Source organism: Sinocyclocheilus anshuiensis, unplaced genomic scaffold, assembly GCF_001515605.1.
Source record: "Sinocyclocheilus anshuiensis isolate Anshui unplaced genomic scaffold, SAMN03320099.WGS_v1.1 scaffold615, whole genome shotgun sequence".
NCBI classification, from domain to species: domain Eukaryota; kingdom Metazoa; phylum Chordata; class Actinopteri; order Cypriniformes; family Cyprinidae; genus Sinocyclocheilus; species Sinocyclocheilus anshuiensis.
Window position 1 is genome coordinate 1,686,317 of NW_015552647.1, and position 9,304 is coordinate 1,695,620.

The 9,304-nt window shown below is 37.1% G+C and overlaps 1 protein-coding gene across 2 annotated transcripts in view; it reads left to right on the forward strand.

The window, feature by feature from the left end:
• The first annotated feature begins 301 nt into the window (after nt 1-301).
• Nucleotides 302-9,304, forward strand: part of cntn4 (contactin 4) — a 145,173-nt gene continuing 136,170 nt past the window's right edge. The window contains exon 1 of one of the 2 annotated variants that reach the window (XM_016458592.1): nt 302-512. The gene's annotated coding sequence lies outside the window, so the exon portion shown is untranslated. The remainder of the gene's footprint in view (nt 513-9,304) is intronic. The other variant, XM_016458590.1, reaches the window with a different exon arrangement.

Consider the following 9,304-nt stretch of genomic DNA (forward strand, 5'->3'; position numbering starts at 1 on the left):
TGTTAAACATATTTACAGTATCTGTTATGAAAGTCTTTTTTTTATTATTACTAACATTTTTACAGTGCATATTTTTACTCTTTGCAGTACACCTAAAGCATCCCGCCCTATTGAAAGCCAAATGAATAATAAATGGGCACATTTTACTGTAAGTTTACGTTTCTGCCATATCAGCTGTGTCCTCGTATCCCTAATGTCAAAGCCTCAGCCCTTCGTGACACAAAGATTATGTGATTTGTGTGACTCTTTGGGAGCCCTCCAGCACAGTATGTGGGAGGTGGCCACCCCTTGCCACACGAGCAGCGCGGGCTCATGTTGATCTAATGCAGGAATCAGCGGGGACCGTGTGTGGATAGCACGATATCTCCAGCTCAACGCAGGCGCTCACATCTTCTGCCATTAAGCGGCACTTTTTGGAGATCCGCTCCGTGTTATTCGGATGCTCGGTTCAGTGAGCGTCTCGCAGAGAGCCCGCATCACTCTGACGAAGGGAAGAGACTCGATGTATCGCAGTAAGTGCGTCTTTAGTTATCAGCTGTGCATCGCTCCGTCACGCTGAACTCGCGTTTATATTGCTGCTCTATCTGCACCTCAAACATATGCGGAGAGTGAGTATGCCGTTACACGTTTCGCCTTGTGGTTTTGGTTAGCGACGTATTTTCTTGTGCATTTACTTAGAGAAGGGACACATGCTCACTTTGACGACTGCTTAGACGTCTCCATTTATTACAAGACATTTCTATGCATGCGATAGACGAGCAAACCACAGAAGATCAATTAATTATTTTATTTAGCATTATAATTGTGAGTAGTAGTCCTAGTGATAGAAGGTGTAGTAGTAGTACTAATAGCATATCTATATAGGCTACATATTTCTAGTTGGAAAGGCAGTAGTGAACTAAATGATTAATTGGAATGGCTATTAGAGTAGTAGAATTATTAGTAGAATTATAATTTAGTTGGACTGACAGTATATTATCAGTAGAATTGTAAAAGGATTGTAAATGATCACTAATAAATGTGTATGTGTGCGCAATTTTGGTCCAATATTGTTCCAGTGTTAGGCTATATGTTTACTGGGCACATTTGGTATATAGAAAATAGTTGACCTTACAATAGTGTAAAGTATGTAATAAAGGTAAATAAATAAATATGACAGCATTCTATAATTATTTATTTTTATTCATTTTATTAATATGCTTTTATATTTTGTCTTTATTTTTTGACATATTTTATGTGCTATGATTGCATGCATAAAAACAAATAGCTTATCATGAATAAAATGTTTTTAAAGTTTTGCATTGCTTCAAAAGTAATTTTAGTGCTGCAGTAGCTAGCAAGAATACTTTGTATGTTTTTATGAATTCAAACTGTTGTTTGGCTATTATCGCTAAAAGTGACCTTCTCTGGGATCATTATTCATCAAATCCTCAGTAAGCACTGCAGGTGTCATGATGGTGGCAGGCACAGGAGTGTATCTTTGGTTTATTCGCTAAAAACTGTATCACTCACAGATCATTTTGCATTTCAAGTCATTTCAAGTTCATGACAGAAATGATATGTGAGTGGGTGAGTTGTTTACTCTGTAACGAGTCTGACCATTTTCTCTAATTTGACACATTCGGGCCGGTTTGTGCACCTGTTACGATAACATTATCCAGCTGACAGTGTGATCAGCCAATCACGTGGAGGAACTGTGTCATATCACGTGACTTTTCACTTGTTGATGAGGAACGTGTACAGTATATATGAACATGTACAGTATATATATTGTTATACAGTATGTATGTGTGTATGTTCATTATATTATATTTTCTACATATACTAAGGCTAGTCATTTATTTCAAAAAGTAAATATTTGTTTGTCGCTTTTAGTCAAGTGAAAGTGACAAGCATCTTGATGTTTGCTGTGAAAGTCATCATCACTGTTGACTTTTCGAAGCTTGCTCGAATTGATCTTACTTACTGAAACAGCTGGTGTTGGGTTGTGTGCAGAGCGCATTAACGTCAGGACGGGTGTGCATTACCGATGCTTTGAGACATGTTGCGCTGGGGTTAATGATCTGATATGCTCTGGGTTTGATTTGGTTAGAGAGCGTCATGTTGGAGACTAGTGCCTCCGCAGATGTTTATTAATCCGCTCTCACTGTCCCTCCATCGCTTAATCCGGCCGGATTTACTGATTATTGCTGTCCACAATCTCCATAAACCACTCAGAATTTAGTTATTTATTTCCCTTGAAGGATTGACTTTCTGCATCACATGTTAAAAGTCATAGCTTCCTTATATTTTGCTCCTCGTTTGATTTATTTATTGATTTAGCCGCTACATGGCTCACAATATTCTTGGTTCTGTAGGCAAAGATGAGCGATCTAAATAAAACTGAAGTTATAGACCTCATTCGTATATGTGGTTGGATAGACTTATCTAGCATCTGTCGCTCAGCATCCCAGACTGCAGCTCCCTGCATTGAGTACAATCTCATCTCGTCTGGTGGCCAAGCAGATGAGGTTTTATATGGATCATATTTAATGTTAATCACCGGTCAGGCTATAACAATGCAGGACATGTTGTATGATTATCTTTCGCTCACAGTGCAGGCTTTTCTTTCAAGGCAACCTGGTTTATGTTCATGTCACAATACATTAGAGACAAATTCAGTGTGATTGCATGCGTACATGCAAATGAGATTTGTATAAATCAGGCTAACATCTAATGTCAAAACACTGCTGATGGGAGAATATGTTGCATAATTATTGTTTTGGATAATAATGTTTTGGCATTAGGCGGAAAACTGAAGCCTTTTTGGATGGCCTTTTGATATACTACACGGTCACAAATAGTTACCGGCGTTATCAAGACGAAAGTATGAGAGCGAGTGTGTTCTTACGGTAAGCATGGCGGCCTGTCAGAAGTGATGTAGTGCAAGTGACATTATAAAGATTCTGGGGTGGTTGCATTTCATAAAAATTTCAATGGATGGTGTCTGCTGGTGGAAGCACTGAGAAAATCTGTCAGGAAGGCCACTTCTATATAACATACACTTTCCTTCTCGTTGCTGAGAAAAGTTAGTAATATGAGTGGTGCAGTATGTGCATGCGGGTCAGGGCTGAAGAGTTTTACAGGTCGATTTCATTTTACACTTCATTTTCACTTCATTGGCAAGGCGACTACTAAGTAAAATATGGTGACATTAATTGTAACTTTCTTGCATAGAAGTGTTAGCAGGGATTATGATCACTCTGCTGAAACTTGTGAAAGTAGTAATAATTAATAATAAAGTAATAATAAAAAATGATTATAATAAATATTCAGCTTTTACAGGAAGATTGCAGATCTGAGATGGGTACCATTATAAACACAAGCCAGGGTGTTTGTTAATTATACAGCAGGTCAACCAAAATTAATTTCGTTTCATTTAATCTCCTTTTTTTTTGGTCATTCCGAACCTGATGTTTTCGTGTGAAACACAAAAGATTTTGAAAGTCAGTGGGCTTCAGTGTTATTTGTTTTTAGACATTCTTTAAAATATCTTCTTTTGTGTTTTTCCGTCAGGTTTGTAATGAAAATTATTTTTATTTTTTAAATGAAGTTAATAAAACAGATTGTTTGAGTATGTTTTTCTACTTAAACATTTCAAATTTGTTTGTGTTACTTGCTCTTTGTATCTGTTTCTGAAATTTACTAGCGATTTCTGAGTGAAAATTGTTTATGCAACCAATTTTCTTCAGTGCATGAGTGTGAGTAAATGATGTGAACTGTCCCTTTAAGTGTTTTGATTGATCTAGTATTTTGAATACTCGTTGTCTTTGCTAGGAGATTTACGCCATGTTGCTTCCTTCAGGGAAATGTAGAGCCCCTCGGGACTCTCCTGTTGTTACTGAATCCTCCTAAGTTTTACGTTGACAGAGCGAATGCAGTGGGCGGCCTGACTTAAAAAAGCAACAAAGCCGTCATTTACATGTGGGCTAGGCACAGCTGGCCACTCTCAAGCCAGGCAAATTAGCATTTTGGACAGTGTCCTGAGAAGTCCGTTAGCATCTAATCTAAGGGCTCTCCTCTCCCAGCGGACCGTGCGGTAAACCAGGGTGAAGCTCGGCAAATAAAGACAAATGCTCTCTGTCAACCGCCTTGCGCCTCCAGTAAGAGACTCTTCTTTTGGCGCTGCACTCTGTAGGTTTTTAAAAGCAAACAGCGGCGTGCGATTTTTCAAAACATCATTATGCACAGAGAGGCTGTGGGCCCCTGATACTTCTTTCGCCCGTGCACATGCTGAGACTTGTAAGCCTCTTGTGTCATATTAAGATTAATTTTTTTCCCCCTCCCCATCTAGCCGTTGTAGAATCTCAAAGTCGGTTTCTTTTTTTCTCTCTCGCTCTCTTCCACCCCTTCTTTCTTTTTATCGAGAGACAGCCAGTGTCTTAGTGCAAGCATATGCTGAGTGCCTTTGACACGTCTCTGCTATGGAATTATTTGCGTATTTGCCAAGCATTGAAATTGATCCAGCTGACATCACAGATCAAAGCCGGGCATACTGACAGCAGTGTACTAATGGATCTAAGATGGCTGTCAATTAGGAAAAACAATCCCTCTGGTGCTAGAAATGATTATTTCTCAGATACCTCTCGAGAGTGTGTGAAAAGGGTGTATTGAATGCACTTGCTCACAAAGCACTGGTTCCGATGGTTTATTAATAGCGTTCATAGTGTTTAGCACTGATGGCTAAAAGGCTAAACTGAAGACATAAACGCTACTGGGAAAACGAAGTCTCGCTTTTGTTTTAACACATCATGTTTTATTCCATATTGGCTTGAAGTTCAGGAAAGGTGACAGCTGTGTATAATAGTGTAGAAGACTCTTTCACACAATTGCACTTTTTTTTTTTTTTTTGAGAAAAAGCAGAAACACTTTTTTAAGGGTTCTGGACCATAGATGAGCAAGGTAAAGCTGTATTGTTACTGGGATCAAATGGATTTAAAGGAAACCCTCAAAAAGTGTGTTTTGTGAGAAATTGCCTTGAAGTGATTTTTGAAGACAGGTGAAAATGTAAGGTTAAGAGTAGTGGAGGGGCATCAGTGTAGTACTGTTTTCTTTTTTCCACTTCCAAGCTTCCCGTCTAAAGGAATTGCAGTAAAATCAAATCTTTGGGGTCGGTTTGTTATGCTTGTTCAATGGGACTAAAGCTATTGTTTGGGCAAATATGCAAAGTATTGAGTGAGGGTGCATTCAGTATTCAGCGTGTTTAAAAAAGTTCCCACTAAAGCAGTCCTCTTCTTTTATTCTGCTGTTATCACTACCACTTAATGTCTCCGAGCTGTATTTTTAAGCGTCTCGGCTTCATGTAATGATCCTCATACATGATTGCAAGTAGACCAGCCACAAACAGCGCTATCATTCATTTTAATAGCACCGCCATTGTGCCTTTTTATTATGCCTTAATGTCCAGTTATGTGAATGGACTTGTGAGCTGCATTTATTTTCAGATTTCAGGGTTACAGACACATTAAAATTATGTTTTTTTTTCCTTTTTGGATTAACGGCCTAAAAATCTTGTAAATGCATTTTTTTTCTGCACCGCACTAGTTTTAGCAATGACAGTACCATGGAAAAGCAAGAGTAATATTATGATACTTTTAATATATACTTTGACACTGAATGATTACCAGTGGTATTTACCAAAGATTAATATACAGTAAGGAAGGAATAATTAATGACGGGGTGTTGAATTATTAGAAAATAATGCACACCTGAGGTGATGAAGCCTCAGGTGTGCATTATTTTCTAATAATTCAATGGATCGGAGTCAATTATTCCACTTATACTACGGTTACCACACCTCAAGACATTGTTCAGATGTTATATTTTATATTCTTCAGGTTTTTGTCCTTAAAGCGCTCTTGTGTGTAGGATTAATGTCCGCAATCTCACGCATCTCATCCCATGCCTCCATTGCTAATAACAAAACGCCATTTTAGACCAAGTAACGGAGATTTAAGCCATTGATAGCAAGCTAATACAGTTATTAATGAAGTTTTTAGAGAAAGATTTAAGTGCATCTCAACAGTGTTCGGCAGCAGCGTCTCTACTAATAACGAAACTGTAAGTTCATCTTCTTCAAGATTCAAGAACAGTGCCGTTACTGCGTCGCTTGTGAGAAATGTCATGTAGTTTGCTAAACTATTTTACTGATAAAAATTGTCAGAGCAGCACTGACAACAAGCTTCTGTGTGAGTGTGTGTCTGTACTGTATGTGTGTGCGTTTGTAAGAGAGAGAGAGCGCGGGAAAAAGAGAGCATACAAAATTTTGTGGCAAAAACATGGAAATAATTAGTCGTTTTTTTTCTTGTTGTTTACTATATTTATTTGCTTGGTCAGTGTCAATGTATCAGATTATAGCATTCAACAGCCTGTAGTATAATATATAATAATATAATTGTATAATGTTGATGTGTAATGTTATGTATGTTACATATGTTATTTTATATATGTTATATGAAACAACACCATATAACTTTTTTGTTTGTGCATTGGTTAGTGCATCGTTATTTATCTAAACACATAAAAAGAAAGTGAAAATTGGTTTTGCGGGTGGTTTAATAACCAACACATCTGTCTCTAATAATCTGTGGTTCTGAATTAGTTCAGATTCACTGAACTGTATCCCATATCTGCCATTTCTAAATGTGTTACAGACCTATTGTCTGTTGTTTCTTATGCAGTCATGGTGCAACATATTCCTTTGGGAATATGGGTAATTGTGGGTTTCATTAGCGGAGCATAACATGTTAAGGCATTTATGGAACTACTGGTGCTGTGATTCCAGTTTTATTATTTACCTTTAATATGCTCCCTGATAGTTCTTCCCTCTAGTAAACTTAAGATGTCAGATAGAGATGTCATATATGACGTGCTTTAATGATGGCCATGTCGGGCAAATTGTTTAATCAGCAAAGTGCTGCCAAACCACATGGGTGTGTTTTGAAGTGCTTATGCGAAATCTAAGACAATCTTCTAGGGAGTTCAGATGGTGCTAAAAACATTCTACTACTTTATGCTTTGGAAAACAAACATGAGGCTTCTGTCCATGAGGAATAAAGCCTACTGAGTGAGATTAAAATTATGATGTAATCTGTTTTAAAAGAAAGAAAACCGGTCACAAGTAAGCAGTGGTTGTGCTGCTGCATGATTTTTACATAAAAATGATTAAAGTTATAACATATTTTTATAACATTAAAGGAGCCATATTGGGTATTTTTCCCCTTAGGTCCACTTATAATGTTAATATTTTTTTCCAGTGCTCAAAAACACAATAATTGTCCTATAATTTTATTTTTCATTACAATTTTCCACCCTCTCTCTGACCATTAACCAGGCACAATGTAATTTGTCTGTACATACTGAAAGAGAAAATGCTGTGTGATGCAGCACATTCAGAGCCACTGAGAACATATATGATGTTCAATATACAGTTACAGTATGAGCAGAGGTTTTCAGCCAATGAGATTTCAGTGTGGGCGGGGCTATCCAAGAAGGTGCCGCAGAAATAAAAGCCAAATCATGGCTGGTTAGGACAACAACTGATACAAAAAGATGTATATGAAAAATTATGCTCTGTTTTTAGCATTTTATCATGTTTTATTTTGTGCTGAAAGTAAACAGGCTGTTTATTTTGCTGCTGTGCCTTTAAGACTATGAAAATGGACGTTTTGCATGTGCAATGGTGCAAATATGCAGTCAGATCCAATAGTTTTTTAAACAGACTTAATTGATCAGGGATATTTATAAAAATAAACTTTACACACATTAGTGCTTGAGAAAGATATGGAGAGCAGCAGGCAGTCATATGTTAATGTTGACATCAGAAATCCAAGACTTTCAGAACAAACCATTTTTGCTGTTTAGGTTCTTTTGAAAGTCATTTTGTACTGTGACGTACAGTAACCATATTAAATGTCATGATTTATTTCATTCATTTTCTAGCCAATATTGGCCAATAAATATGAATCTATGAAACATTAAATGAAAAAAAAACCCACTAATATTGGTCCATAACTGCTGTGGTCCGGATATGTTGTGTATCCTTAGTTTGGTGATTTGATTGTGATCACTTGCAATGTATATTTCACATTTTCACCTTGAAGAAAGGCAGAAATATGCGTTCGGAGGCTAGTACTACTATAAATTACATAGAACTCGCTGTCTTCTTTGGTTATATGATACCCGTGCCATTGTGTGTTTTCACATGACTTCTCAGGTATGAGAGATTACTCCAATCTGAGCGCTTCTGACAAATTGTTGCACTGAAGCAAAATCCAGGCCCTCATGTCTTACCAGTGATAGAAATGTGGAGCCTTTTACTCTAAATACATAATTTTTAGCTCTCAAAAATATGTCCTGAAGGCCTGAGGCAATTCACAATATAATCATCTCCCAGTGGCTCAGGCTTGAGAAGTAGCAAAGCGATTCGCTCGCTATAAAAAAAGCTTTGAATTATATGACCATGTTGGATTGACTGTCATCTCATTTTATCTGGTCAGATAAGTCGCCTTGATGTGATTTATGGTTTGACCGTGATAATGAATCAGCGGCTGATCTTGATTTGACAGGCTGACGGAAGGCTACTGAGCATTTCTTTGTCAAATGTGGGATCCAGGGCTGGAGTTTTCTAAAATCCACAATTTAGACAAGCTGTGCAAAAATGACATTTAAAAAATGCATTGTCTCTGAGGGGAAAAATGATGGAGTGATACTTAAAAAATGTAGGCCGCTATTCTGCAGAAAGCAAGTGTGCATATCAAGACCAAGTAGTAGGGATGCACCGAAATGAAAATTCTTGGCCGAAGCCAAACAAAATGAAACACTGGGCCGAATGCCGAATGCCGAATACCGAATACCGAACACGGTTTTTCACATTTTTCCCCCATGTAGGCCTATTTTGCCATTTGTTTTCACCATTGCATAAATTAAATTGCCAAAATGTGCTTTTTACTGTTTTGTCCTGCTTTTCAAATAAAAAAATCAATTACAAAACAACAATTTAAAAATATTTACTTAACACTGAACTATTTTTTTTTCACATTCTAGCAGACATTATACCAACAAAGCACAATTTAACTTAAAATTAATAAGTTAGTAAAATAATATTTTTTGGCCATTTTTGAGACTTGAATCGGGCATGTATTTTTTTACTGTACAAATAAAGGCAGCCTTGCTGAGCAGAAGATAATTCTTTTAAAACATTAGAATATATTACAGATCCCAATTTGAACACTATGTGTGAATGTTATAATAAATGTATTAATAG